Source organism: Panthera leo, chromosome C1 (assembly GCF_018350215.1).
Source record: "Panthera leo isolate Ple1 chromosome C1, P.leo_Ple1_pat1.1, whole genome shotgun sequence".
NCBI classification, from domain to species: domain Eukaryota; kingdom Metazoa; phylum Chordata; class Mammalia; order Carnivora; family Felidae; genus Panthera; species Panthera leo.
Genome location: NC_056686.1, coordinates 76682972 through 76696895, shown reverse-complemented (window position 1 = coordinate 76696895; position 13924 = coordinate 76682972). Strand labels below are relative to the sequence as shown.

Here is a 13924-nt window from a genome sequence, read left to right as displayed (position 1 = left end):
GTTTGTTTTCTTCCGTGTTTGAAATTTGGCTAGTTGGGTTGGCTGTTGTAGTCACCTGGGGGATTTTTATGCCTTCTAGCAAGTCCAAAGCAAGGAGAGGTTCTTCCCCACTGGGATCAATTTGTTGCTTTTCCTCTCTGCAGCCTCTGCCATAAAGGTTGAACACAGAGTTGGACATTGACCCCATCTCTTGCTGTTTCTTCTGATCCCTACAAGGATTTTCATAGACATAGATCTTATCAAATGTAGAACTTCAGTTATTTGTTTTATTTTATCATGGATGTGAAGTGTGTTTAGTTTTCTTGTTGATAAAATTTGAGTATTCGGAGAAATTTAACCTTGAGGTTGTTTGACTTAACATGTATTTGAAAGATTTTAGACTAGTTTTTCTTCTCAGAAGCTGATAGGTATACCTCAGTTTCAGATTCTTCCCCTTCGTTTTGCCCTTCAATAGTTTATATGGTCAACAGCTGCTTTTTTCATTTCGCAGAGTTCCGAAGTCCAAGGATTTGAATTTCTTTATGAATATTTATCTTATGTTAGCTAATTTCCTTAATTTTCAAATTAATCTCTCTATGCTTCACTTTAGTAGCAGTGTAGTTGTGCTGCCCTTTGTTGTAATGTGAAAAAGAAAACTTTTAAATTAACAAAAATATATGTTCTTCATTCTAGATGAGATTGCACAATGTGCATTTTACCTTTTTCAAATATATTGCCAAGTAACATTTAGGATTTTGGAAATGTTATTTTTTAAAGAAGTCACATAAGCTTATTTGCATAAGAGCAAATAATATAGAAATGTTTCCAATAAGTAAAACTTCCCTCTCTCACCCAGCTCTGTACTCCCCATAAATCATCAGAAAGAACAGGTATATATTCTGCATCTTTCTCTTTACACTCGTCAATTATATCTTGGACATTTTTCCATATATGTATTACATTTAATATAATTGTTTCCTTACTGATAGAGATACTTGGATAAATCTCAGGTTTTTTTTCCTGTTTATATAATGCTGCAACCAATATTCTTTACTGTGTATATATTTCACTAAATTATTGGAATTGTGTGAGAATGTAGGATAATTTGTAGCAGTGGATTGCAGGTGAGTGTATATGTGCATTTTAATTTCTGATATATATTGCAAAATTGCAGTAAGATTGCATCACTTAACATTTTTGTTAGCAGTGTTTGAGAATATCTCTTTCCCCACACCCCACTGAATATTAACTTGTGTTTTAATCCATGTCAGTGTAATCAGTGAAAAGTGTATTTATTGGTGCATTTTTTTTAATTAGAAGGATTTTAAATTTCTAGGTCTTTTGAGAAAGCAAAGTTAATGCGACACAAATTGGAACATCAAATTAATAAATTTAACAACAAGCCAAAGTAATTTTGCTACAAAACAAGCCCACTCATTATAGCGTAGCGGTGTTTCAAATGGTAGAGTTTCTACTGGTCATTGAGCTCCTTCATTCTTCTGATGGCAGACTTTTACTGTGGCAGTGGAGGTGGTGTTGCAGGTCCAGGCACTACCAACTACCATTTTCACGCAGGAATCCCAACGCCAGATCCCCACAGCTTGTCTTTTTATCTTGGTTTTGCCCCAGAAGGAGCAAGTGTACTTGATGTGCTGGCTTATTTCATTATTCTTCACCATTTTCCTGAGAGAGGCACCATAATGGGTCCTGTATTTATGACAATACCGACTTTCTTGGCGTGCTTAGCTATGTTGCCACAAACAAGGTCTGAGCCTAGAGAAAGCTGGTGTATTCCTTTAGTTGTGAGATTCCTCAAAGGTTTGCTGTGTCCCCTTCATCATAACTTAATTCCATCAAAGAATATATAATTGGCAAAGATTTTTCTCCTTTATTGTTAAATCCACCAATTAACATACTATTGTGTTTTATGTGTTGCATTCAGTTATTTAATATTGAATAATCAGATTGTTTGTCTTGTTACCTTCATACTGTTTACTTAGAACACATATTTCCTTGTGATGGATTTCTTTGTAATTTGCTCCAAACTAATGCTAATGTAGTCTGTAAATAAAATAAAAATAAAAACCATTACTAAGTATTAGGTTAATTAAATTTAGATTAATAACATGCTGCTCAAAAGCTGTTGTTTCTTGTAACTAAAGCTTTAGAAAACTGTGTGTGTGTATGTGTGTGTATGTGTGTGTTTACCACCCTCAGCATGTGTGATAAGCTGTAAATGTCTCTTATCTAGCTTGTAGAAATTCCTAAATTTAAGATAAAAAAAGAAAGAGCTGAGAAAATCCATAACATTATGATGGCTTTCTCTGAATTGTTTTTATTGCCTTCTTTGGGGTGTATTTTTTTTTGTGTAGTATTTTCCAGTGTGATGCCTTTTCTCCTGGATATGATTATATCTGTTTGCCTATACCTCTGAAAACTCATCCTTGGTTTCACTTTGTTGTTTAATTTGTCTAAAAGGTTAAGTAGGCTGCATTGATTTGTTTTGGAAACTATTTTCTCATTCTATTTTTCCAAAGAAAGTTTCATCTAGACCTGTACTTGTTATAAAAGTTTATCCTCAAATCTGAAGTGGTTTTCAACTTGACAGTTAAAGGCAAAGTGGCAAATGTCATTCCAGTGTGTGAACAGGGAACCATAAAACTGCCCTGTCAAACTAAAGAATTTTGATATTACTATAGTTTAACCTTCTGTGGTAGGTCTAAACTATAAATAGAGGTGCTAAATAAAACAAGATATTCAGTAAGCCTTAACTGAAACATAATGTTCTAGGCACTTTGCTATATGTTAAGTGTGCATTGGTAATTTGAATTCTCAGTGCCATATAGCTAATTATAGCTCATGAACATAATACTGTCAGGTATATATAGGGGAGTATAGTTGCACTAACAAGGGAATTTTGAAGGGAAAGATCAGGAAGGGCTTTGTTAAAGGAAGGTGGTGTTTGAGTTGGGCCTTGAAGAAAAGAGTAGGATTTTGATTGTAGGATGGCCTTGGGAAAATGTGGGCAGAAGGGAGTATGAACTAAAAGTCTTATTTTAGTTGCTAGAAATTATTTTATAAAATGGTTTCATTTAACTGGATGTCCGTGTTATCAAAATTACTGGCATTTTCTTAAGTGTACTAAAGTTTATAATTTATTATAGTTTTGGAAGTCATTATTTAAATGGTTTCCTTGTTCTGTTTTTCAAACTTTATTTTTATTTTTTAATTTTTTTTAAGTTTATTTGTTTATTTTGAGAGAGAGAGAGAGTGTGCGTGTACAAAGTAGAGCAGGGACAGAGAGATGGAGAGACAGAATCCCAAGCAGACTCTGCACCATCAGCACAGAACCCGATGTGGGGCTCAAACTCATGAACTGTGAGATCTTGACCTGAGCCGATATCATGAGTCAGATGCTTAACCAGACTGAGCCACCCAGCTGCCCCCTAAACTTTTTTAACAAGTCTAATTTTGAACCAATCAAGAAATAAATTATACTGTGAAAGACTCCATACTGATCATTCACTTACATATTACACTGTTGTACTTAAGAGTATGTGATTTGTAAATAATAAAAGACTAGTGTGAAGTCAGATAGAGAATTGCAAAGATAGAAGAATTACAATGTAAGTCTTTTGACCTCTAATCTACTGTTCTTTTGAGATGACTGACCATTAAAGAGATATTTGAAACATTTTAGGGTCTTCTATCAAGGCTGGGAACTATGGGTATATCTGTCATATGATCAGTTATCAGTATACTTAAGATTTTATTGATTTATTCATTGTTTTCTGAGTTGGTTATTACAGCTATATTGGTTTCGGCTCATAACTGATACTAGTTATTAGTATGAAGAGGAAAGATGACGAAACGTAATTACAATAAAATGTGATTAGTGTTGTTAGAGTTTGTGTTCCTGGATGGCAAGGACCACGTCTGTTTTATTTTCTAATATGTAAGCACGGAGTATAGTACTTGACTCTCAATAAGCATTTAGTAAAGATTTATTGAATGATTGAATGGAAATATGCCAAGAAGTGACATTTAAACTAAAACCTGGAAGAACTGTTAATGATTTATCTAGATAAAAATTTGGGGAAGGACTGTTGTTAGCAAAAGAAATAACATGTGGAAAAGATGAGAGAAAAGAGAAGGAAAGATTGGAGCAACTGAAAAAAAAATGTGTATCTTTTTTAAAAAAAATTGTTTATGTTTATTTTGATAGAGAAGGAGCGCATGTGGGGGAGGGGCAAAGAGAGAGGGAGAGAGAATCCCACAAACTATGAGATCATGACCCCAGCTGAAATCAAGTCAGAGGCTTAACTGACTGAGCCACCCAGGCACCCCGAAAATGTGGCATATCTTGAGTGTAGAGTTCTACATGGAGTGGGGCGGGGTGAGCTGGTAGTGTCAAGAGATAAAAGGGAGAGTAAGTCTTAAGATATTTTATTGAGGGCTTTATAAACCATTTTAAGAAGTTTGGATTGGGTTGCCTGGGTAGCTCAGTCGGTTAAGCATCCAACTTTGGCTCAGGTCATGATCTCACAGTTGGTGAATTCAAGCCCCACATCAAGCTCTGTGCTGACAGCTTAGAGCCTGGAGTCTCCTTCAGATTCTGTTTCCCTCTCTCTCTGCCCCTCCCCCGCTAATGATCTGTTGCTCTCTGTCAGTAGACATTCAGTAGACATTAAATAGACATTAAAGACAAAAATAGACATGCAAATAGACATTAAAAAAAATAAAGGAGTTGGATTAACTCTAATGAGACATCATTTTAAGGAGTTAAAATGTGAAGAAGTGACATGGTCAGATCTGTTTTTTAGAAAAAACGTCCCTAATTGGGGCACCTGGGTAGCTTAGCTGGTTGAGCATCCAACTCTTGGTTTTGGCTCAGGTCGTGATCCCAGGGTTATGGGATCAAACTCTGTGTTGAATCTCTCTCTCCCTCTGCCCCTCTTTCCCACATGTGCTCTCTTGCTCACTCTCGCTCTCTCACTCTCTCTCTCAAATTAAAAAAAAAACAACAGCAACAAAAAAAAAACATCCCTAATTAAAATGTGGAGAATAGGGGTACCTGGGTGGCTCAGTCGGTTGAGCATCTGACTTCACCTCAGGTCATGATCTCGTGGTTCATGAATTCAAGCCATGCGTGGGGCTCTGGGCTGACAGCTCAGAGCCTGGAGCCTGCTTCCGATTCTGTGTCACCCTCTGTCTCTGCCCCTCCACCTCTCATGCTCTGTCTCTCTTTCTCAAAAATAAATAAAGATTAAAAAAAAAAAACATGTGGAGAACAGATTGGAGAAGCTAGATTGGATTCAGGACGACCAGTTAATAGCAGGAGAATACTGGCCTGACTTCAGAGTGGTGGTAGGGGGAATAAAAAGACTTAAAAATTATTGAAAAATGGTTTGCTCCTTATAGATTTATGCGATGCTGTTTTTATTAGAGTTTCTGGCCTCTCCTTATTAATTAAACAAGATTTAATACTATTAATGAATAAATAATCATACTATTGATGGCAGGAATCTTACCAAAGATACTTGAGTTGCTAAGAGTATGTTAAATGTGTTAAGTCTTGGATTTCCATTAACATTGTCTAATACATAGTAGCTAAATATGAATTCTGATAATATTTGGTGATGGAGACATTTTTCAGTCTGAGTAGCAAAGTTTAGGTTAAAACGATCCTGAAGACTTAAGGTTAATCATGATTCAGAAAATCATTTGGAGGGGGATGTAGGTGGGGGGGGGCAGGTAGAGAAAATCATTTGGAGAAAAGTTATATGAGTAGGACCTTGCCTGCTTTGTTCACCATTGTATACTCACCATCTAGAGTAGTTCTTACAGAGATTCTCAATAAATATTTGTTGAATAATGTCACTACTTACATATATTTAATATCTAATCAAATTTTATTTTTAGTTAGATGGCAGAGTGGCAGACAAGTTAGTTTTTCTAGCTTATAAAAGATTATACTTTAAGTAATATTCTCCCCCTTAAATTTCCCTATAACCGTACGTATTTATACTTCATTCCTTCTATATTCTTCCCTTCCAACAGTGCCTAATGATGCCATTTCATAACTTACTTGCTTCCTCTCTCCCCATTCCCTAGTCCCTTGTAAGCAATAATGTTTGCAATTTCTGTAATTTTTTTTCATTTCAGGAATGTTATATAAATGGAATCATATGTATATACAAATGTACAACATTTTGGTGTTGTTTTTTTCTATCAGGACAATTCCCTCAAGATTCATCCAAGTTGTATATATACATTGATTAGTTCATTGTTTTTATTGCTAAGTAGTATTCCATGGTGTCAGTGTTTCACAGTTTAACTCTTCACCTATGGAAGAACAGAAGTCTAGATTATTTCCATTTTGGGACTATTATGAACAAAGCTCATATGAACATTTGTGTACAGGTTTGTGTATAAACATCAGTTACGGTTTCTCTAGAATAAATGCCCCAGAGTGCAGTTGCTGAGTACAAATGCTAGCTACATGTTTAGTTTTATCATAACTGGCCAAATTGTTTTTCAATAGTAAATAAGTGATCCAGTTTCTCCATATTCTTGCAAGCATTAGGTGCTAGAAGTAATTTTGAATTTTTTTCTACTGTAGCCATTCTGAAAAGTGTGTAGTGATATCTCATTGTGTTTTTAATTTGGATTTCCCTAATGGATTATGATGCTCAACATCTTTTCAAGTGATTTTTTTGCATTTTTTATCTCCTCTTAAATGAAATGTCTGTTCATGTCTTTTGCTCAATGTCTAATTGGATTGCTTATTTATTTATTTTACTGTTGTTTTGAGAGTTATATATTAGAGCTACTGGTCCTTTGTCAGATAAGGGGTTTCTAAGTACTTTCTCCCAGTCTGTAAGTTGTGTTTTTATGCTCTTAACAAGGTCTTTAAAATTTCAAATTTTGATGATATTCGGTTTATCTTTTTTTTTTTTTTTTCAATTGTGCTCTTGTTGTCAGGGTCTAGGAATTCCTTGCTCTAAATCCTGAAGAGATTTCCTTATCTTTTTTTTTTCTAAAAAATTTGTAGATTTGCTTTTTACATTCAAGTCTGTGGTGATCCGTTCTGAGTTAGTTTTTTATGAGTTGTAAGATTCAGTTTGTGGTTCTTTTTTGTCCTGTGGACATTTAATTTCTCTAGCACCATTTTGTTGCAAAGGCTATCTTTCCTCTATGAACTGCTTTTGGAGCTTTGTCAAAAATTAGTCGGGCATATTTGTGTGGGTCTGTTTCTGGGTTCCTTTTCTGTTCCTTTGGTCTATATGTCTATCCAGTACCATGCTGTCTTGATGATTATAGGTGTACACTGTGTTGTAATTTAAGTGTATAGTATGTGGTAGTATACTGTGATACAGTATGCTGTAATGATTTTCCCACTTTATTCTTTTCAAGTTTATTTTAGCTAATCTAAGCCTGTACCTTTTCATATAAAGTGTAAAATAAGCTTGTTTATGTCTATCAAAATCATTCCCAGGGTTTGATAGGATTTGTAATAAACCTATAGATCAGTTTGGGAAGAATAAGTCTATACTATATTGATTGATCTTCCAATCTGTCTCTCCATTGTTTAGGTCTTTATTTCTTTCATTAGCGTTTGTAATTTCAGCACACAGGTATTTTATGTTTCATTAAGGAGATAGTATTGTGATTTTAACTTCAGGTTTTGTATGTTCATTGTTAGTATATGGAAATGCAATTGATTTTTTTTTCTTGAAGGTACGATTAACCTAAAATATATTATTAATTTTAAAGTATAAAATTTAGTGACCTTTTAGATTTACAATATTGTGCAGTTACACCTGTAACCAGTTTCATTATGTTTCATCACACGCAAGGAAACCCTGTACCCATTAAGCAGTCAGTCCTCATTCTTCCCTCTTCCCCCCAGCCCTTGGCAACCACTAATCTGCTTATTATCTCTATGACTTTACTTATCCTGGATATTTCATATGAAATGCTTTGTATAGTATGTAACCTTTTGTGTCTGGCTTCTTTCACTTAGCATAATGTTTTTGAGGCTGATCCATGTTGTGCCATATGAGTACTTCATTTCTTTTTATGCCTGAATAAGAATAACATTCTGTTGTATGGCTGTGCTATAGTTTCTGTATCCATTCACCTGTGGATGGACATTTGGGTTGCTTAAAACTTTAGGCTCTTGTGAATAGTGCTGCTATGCACATCTTAATCATTTTCAAGTTTATGGTTCAATAGTATTAAATATATTCACAGTATACTTATGAAGTATATTTTGTGAAACAGATATCCAGAACTCTTTCATTTTGTAAATCTGAAACTCGATACTGATTAAACAGCAGCTTCCCATTTTGCCCTTCCTCCCAGCCCTTGGTGACCACATTCAACTTTGTGTTCTCATGAATTTGACTATTTTAGATACCTCATATAAGTGGAATCATATAATATTTGCCTTTTTGTGACTGAGTTATTTCACTTAACATAATGTTCTTAAGCTTCATCATTTGGTAACATGTGACAGGATTTTCTTCCTGTTTAAGGCTGTATAGTATTTCATTGTATTTATATACCACATTTCCTTTATTGATTTATCCATCAGTAGATGTTTGGGTTGCTTCCACCTCTTAGCTATTGTGAATAGTGCTGTTATAAACATGAGTATGCAAATATCCTTCAAGAGTCTTCCTTAAATTTTTTTGAATATATACCTCAAAGTGTTGTTATGGCTGGATCATATGATAGTTTTATTTCTAAGTTTTCTAGGAGCCTCCATCCTGTTTTTGCACGACTTTACAGTCCCCTAAATAGTTCACAGGGTTCTAGGTTGTCTACACCTTCACCAACATTTGTCATTTTCTGTCATTTCTTTGTGGGAACTATCCTAATGGATGGCAGTGATACTTCATTATGGTTTTGATTTGCCTTTCTCTGATGATTAATGATGATGAGCATTTTTTTCATATGCTTGTTGGCATTTGTAGATTATATTTAGAGAAACATCTTTTCAAGTCCTTTGCCCATTTTTTAATTGAGTTATTTGTTTTTTTGTTCTGCAAGAATTTTTAAAATATATTTTAGACATTAACTAGTTACCATATCTACATTTGGTAATATTTTCTCCCATTCTGTAGATTACCTGCCTGTTCACTCTGCTGATTGTGCCCTTTGATGCCCTTTGATGCATGGAAGTTTTTAAGTTTGATGTACTTCCATTTGTCTATTTTTGCTTTTGTTGTCTGTGTTTTTGGTATCATATTCAAGAAATTATTGTCAAGTTAAATGTCACGAAGACTTTTCCTCTATGTTTTCTCCTAAGAGTTTTATAGTTTTAGATCTTACATTTAGGTCTGTGGCTCATTTTGAGTTAATTTTTGTTTATGGTATAAAAAAGGGATCCAGCTTCACCCTTTTGTATGTGTTTATCCCATTTTCCCAGCATCATTTGTTGAAGAGAGTATCCAGTTTTTGTTGAAAGGTTTTGGCATCCTTGGCAGAGATCATTTCACTGTTTTGTGAGTGTATTTCCAGACTGTCTTTTCGGTTCCTTTGGTCTGTTTGTCTTTATGCCAGTACCAGAATGTTTTGATTACTATAGCTTTGCAAATTTATTTTGAAATTAAGAAATGTAAGACATGCAATTTTGTTCTTCCTTTTCAAAATTGCTTTGACTTTTGAGATCCCTTGAGATTTCATATGAAATTTAGGGTAAATTTATCTACTTTTCCCCCAAAAAATGCCATTGGGAATTTGATAATCATTATGTTGAATCTGTTGATTGCTTTGGATAATATGGATAATATGGACTTATTAATATTAAGTCTCCCAGTCCTTGAATACTGGTTATTTTTCCGTTTGTGTTTTCCTTAATTTTCTTCGGCAATGTATTATGATTTTCAGTGCACAAGTCTTTCATCTCCTTGGTTAAGTTTATTCCTGTTTTTTATTCTTATTGATGCTTTTGTAAATGAGATTGTTAATTTGTTTCAAGGTTGTTTATTGTTAATGTATAGACACAACTGATTTTTTTTAGCGTTTATTTTTAAGAGAGAGAGAGAAAGAGCATGAGTGGGGGAGGGACAGAAAAAGAGGGAGACACAAAATCTGAAGCAGGCTCCAGGCTCTGAGCTGTCAGCACAGAGCCTGATGTGGGGCTTGAACCCACGAACCATGAGATCATGACCTGAGCTGAAGTTGGACACTTAGCCGACTGAACCACCCAGGCGCCCCAACACAACTGATTTTTGTGTGTTAATTTTATATCCTACAACATTGGTGAATTTGTTTATTTAGTTATAATAGTTTTGGGGTTTTTTTTTTTTTTTTTGGTGTCTTTTTGGTTTTCTGCATAAGGTTGTCTATGAAGAGAGATAGTTTTATTTTTTCCTTTCCAATTTGAATGGCTTCATTTTTTTCTTGCCTAACTGCTCTTGTGAGGACTTCCAGTACTATGTTTGATGGGAGTAGCAAGAGCGTACAACCTTGTCTTATTCCTGATGTTAGAGGAAAAGCTTTCTTTTCCATTGAGTGTGATTTTTACTTGTGTGCTTTTCATAAATGGGCCTTATTATATTGAGGTAGTTTTCTTCTATTCCTAGTTTTTTACCATGTTTTTATATCATGAAATGGTGTTGCATTTTGTTAAATGTTTTTTCTGCATCAATTGAGTGGTTATGTAGTGTTCATTGTGTTAATGTGGTATATTACACTCATTGATTTCATGTGTTCAACCATCTTTGCCTTCTGGGAATAAATCCCACTTGGTCATGGTGTAATAATCCTTTCAGTGTGCTATTGAAATCAGTTTGCATTTATTATGTTCAGGATTTTTTGTATCCGTATTCATCAGAGATACTGGTCTGTAGTTTTCTTGTGCCTTTGTCTAGCTTTGGTACCAGAATAAGTAATGCTGGCCTCATTGAATGAGATTGGAAGTGTTTCCTCCTCTTCAATTTTTTGGAAGAGTTTTAAGAGAGTTGATGTTAATTCGAGTCTTCTGTTTTTCCTTAATTAGCTCGCTGAGGACTTGTCAATTTTGTTGATCTTTTCATAAAGCCGACCTTTTGTTTCATTGTTTTTACTATTGTTTTTGTGTTCTCTATCCACTTATCTCTGCTGTAATGTATATTATTTCCTTCTTTCTTCTAACTTTGTGTTAATGTTTTCCATTTATAATTTCTAGAGTTGCAAAGTGAGGTTGTTGATTTAAGATCTTTTTTCTTTTTTTTAACTTATTTACAACTATACATTTCCCCTGTTAGCATTGCTTTCATTGTGTTCCACAAGTTTTGTTATGTTGTGTTTTCATTTTTCTTTGTCTCAAGGTATTTTCTAATTTCCCTTTTTCTCTTTGTTTTGACCCTTTGGTTGTTTAAGAGTGTGTTGTTAAATTTTCACAGATTTGTGGATTTCCAGTTTTCTTTGTGCTATTGATTTCTAGTTTCATTCCATTTTGGTCATAAAAGGTATTTGTATCATTTCATTCTTGAATATTTATGACTTGTTTTGTGGCCTAACACATGGTCGGTCTGTCCTGAAGAATGTTCCATACGTACTTGAAAAGAATGTATATTCTGCTGTTGTTGGGTAGATTATTCTGTATATGTCTGGTACATCCAATTCGTCTTATTGATAATCTTTGTAGTTCTATCCATTATTGCCTTTTTTGTGTTAATTGGTCTTTGTGTTGTGCATCATTTTCATTTCCTCTCATTTCCTTTTGTGTGTATTTTTTAGTTCTCTTGTGTTTACTTTGGCAATTTCAATTAATATCTTAAGATTATAACATTCTAGTTTGAATTAATACCAGCTCTGTATCAGTAGTGTAAAAACTGTTCTTATACAGCTCCATCCTTCTTCTGTTTTGTTGTTACTGTCCTAAGTTACTTTATACAGTAGTGCTGGCTTTTATGTTTACACATGTAGTTGCCTTTATCATTGTTATTTTTTTTATAGCTTTGAGTTATGATATAATGTCCTTTCATTGTAGCTGAATGATTCCCTTTAACATTTCTTGTGGGGCAAGTCTACTAGTGGTCAACTATCTTCAGCTTTTATTTATCTGAGACTGTTGTAATCCTCCTTTTTTTTTTTTAAGGATAATTTTGCTGGGTATAGAATTTTTGGTCAATTTTTTTTTTCAGCACTTTTTTTTTAAGTTTATTTATTTTGAGAGAGAGTGGGAAAGTGTGAGCAGGGGAGAGGCAGAGAGGGAGGGAGGAAGAGAGTGAATCCTAAGCAGGCTCCACTCTGTCACTGCAGAGCCCAGCAAGAGGCTCCATCTCACAAACCATGAGATTATGACCTGAGCCAAAATCGAGAGGCCACCCAGGTGCCCCTCATTCTCTACTTTATTATGTCAGTGCTTTGTGGCCTCCATGGTATAGGATGAGAAATTAGCTTTTTTTTTTTTTTTTTTTTTTTTTTTAAGAGAGGAGGAGAGCATGTTCAAGCAGGGGAGTGGCGGGGGGGGGGGGGGGAGAGAGAGAATATCTTTTTTTTTCATAATATGATTTTTTATTTTATTTTATTTTAATTTATTTTAATGTTTTTATTTATTTTTGAGACAGAGAGAGAGCATGAGCAGGGGAGGGGCAGAGAGAGAGGGAGACACAGCATCTGAAGCAGGCTCCAGGCTCTGAGCTGTCAACACAGAGCCCGACATGGGGCTCGAACTCACAGACTGTGAGATCATGACCTGAGCTGAAGTTGGACGCTTAACCGACTGAGCCACCCAGGCGCCCCCGAGAGAGAGAATATCTTAAGCAGGCTCCGTGCCCAGTGTGGAGCCCTACATAGGGTTTGATCTAATGAGGTCTAATGAGATCATGACCTGAGCCGAAATCAAGAGTCCAATACTTAACTGACTGAGCCACCCAGGTACCCTGAGAAATTAGCTTGTAATCTTACTTACAGCCCAATGTATATGACTTCTCTCCTGTTTCTTTAACTATTCATTCATTGTGTTTGTGTTTTGACCATTTTATGTTAACATGACTTAGTCTGGATCTATTTGGAGTTTATCTTTCTTGGAGTTTGTTGAATTTGTTGGCTGTTCAGTTTCATGTCTTTAATCAGATTTTGGATATATATGTCCATTATTTGTTGAAATATTCTTTCTACCTCTTTCTCTCTTTCTTCATCTCTCATTATAAATAGATTGGCACATTTGATGGTGTCCACAGGTCTCTTAGCCTCATTTTGCTTCATTCTTTAGTCTTTCTACTTCTCAGACTATATAATTTCAATTGATCTACTTTCACGTTCACTGATAGTCTCTTCTACTTGCTCAGATCTCCTTTTGAAATACACTAATGAATTTTTCATTTTAATTGTGGTTCAGCACCAGAATATTTATTTGGTTCTGTTTTATAAAGTTTTGTCTGATTCCTTTTGTATCTGTTTAGTGAGGTTCTCTATATTGAGTCATTATTCTGGTTTTTAAGTGGCTCTTCTAACACTGTCATACCTGCCACAAGTAAATAGGAACATTTAATTTGCAGGTTGGAAATTACTTTAAATGTCAATGGTATAAATATATCAATCAAAAAAAAGAAAATGACAGAGTAGATAAAAGACACAACTCTATTATATGTAGCTTACAAGAAATTTACTTCAAATTCAGTGACATAAGTAGGCTGGAAATAAAAAGATGAAAAAGGATATACCATACAAATATTAACTTAAAAAAGAGGCAAGAATGGTTATGTTAATTTCTGTTAAGTTGACTTCAGAATAGAAAAAATTACTAGAGACCAAGAAGTACATTAAATAATGATAAAAGCATCAATCTACCAGGAAGACATAATGATCCTAAATGTGTATATACCAAATGATAGAGTCCTAATCTACACTAAAAAAATAAAATAAAAAAGAAGATAAAGTTGAAAAAGGAAGAGATAAATCCACAGTTATAATTGAACACTTTACCATTCTCCTGTCAGCACCT

The 13924-nt window shown here is 34.5% G+C and overlaps 1 protein-coding gene and 1 pseudogene across 24 annotated transcripts in view; one reads left to right on the top strand and one right to left on the bottom strand.

Annotated features, from left to right (window-relative positions):
• ZNF644 (zinc finger protein 644) overlaps nucleotides 1–13924 on the top strand; it is a 127888-nt gene that overhangs the window by 33017 nt on the left and 80947 nt on the right. The gene's annotated exons all lie outside the window — the stretch shown is intronic.
• Nucleotides 1451–13924, bottom strand: part of LOC122227801 — a 40957-nt pseudogene continuing 28483 nt past the window's right edge.